General features: G+C 43.5%; 1 protein-coding gene across 1 annotated transcript in view; it reads left to right on the top strand.

The window, feature by feature from the left end:
• Positions 1-745, top strand: part of WWOX (WW domain containing oxidoreductase) — a 1,095,008-nt gene that overhangs the window by 873,673 nt on the left and 220,590 nt on the right. The window lies entirely within an intron of this gene.

The following is a 745-nucleotide window of genomic DNA, read 5'->3' as shown; positions in this document are numbered from 1 at the left end:
GGACAGGAGTTGCAGCTGATACCTATGTTCCAACTGGCTGCCTTCTCCGGTCCAATCAGCCAGGATCCCTCTGCAGCAAAAACTTGGACTGGCCCAGGAATGTGGATGCAGTGTCGAAAGGTCATGGCTCCGAGCCAAAAATGCATCATGCTGACCTCCATTTCTCCTTGAAGAGTGGATTAGAGGGGTGTTCCAGGGTCAGAAGGATATCCAACACCAGTTTGTCCAAGATGGTATGAGAACATACAGAAATGTCAAGGTTACTGGGGTTCTGGGGGACATTTGCCAAAACAGGAGCGCACACACACACACACACACACACATACCCTGTCTTCGTCAGCATTTCCCCAGGCGAGATGAGTCAAACGTTTATATTTTTACATATGCAATATGCTTGCAATTTTCAACCAGGATGATAAAAAAAACTTATTGAAAATAGTTAATCAATTTTACAAAGAAGCCATAGGTAGAGGTACTTCCAGACCTATAGTTTTGAAAGTCACCTAGAGGATACCGGCTTGACTCAGAGCTTTACGAAGGCTTATTGCTAACATGCTCTTTGTGCTCCACAAAGAACAATTGGTTTAGACATGAACTGGTTTCTGTTTTTAGACTCCAGGCCCACAGTACCCTAAATAGGTTGGGGTTGTGCTGATTTTACCATTCTTGGGTTTTCAGTGGATTTTCTTGTTTATGCTTTCACATACATGATCTACAGATAGTGAGGATAACTAAGAGCAGGAAT

This window comes from Tupaia chinensis, unplaced genomic scaffold (genome assembly GCF_000334495.1).
Source record: "Tupaia chinensis unplaced genomic scaffold, TupChi_1.0 Scaffold000355_1, whole genome shotgun sequence".
Taxonomy (NCBI): domain Eukaryota; kingdom Metazoa; phylum Chordata; class Mammalia; order Scandentia; family Tupaiidae; genus Tupaia; species Tupaia belangeri.
This window is presented reverse-complemented; position numbering and strand designations above follow the sequence as displayed.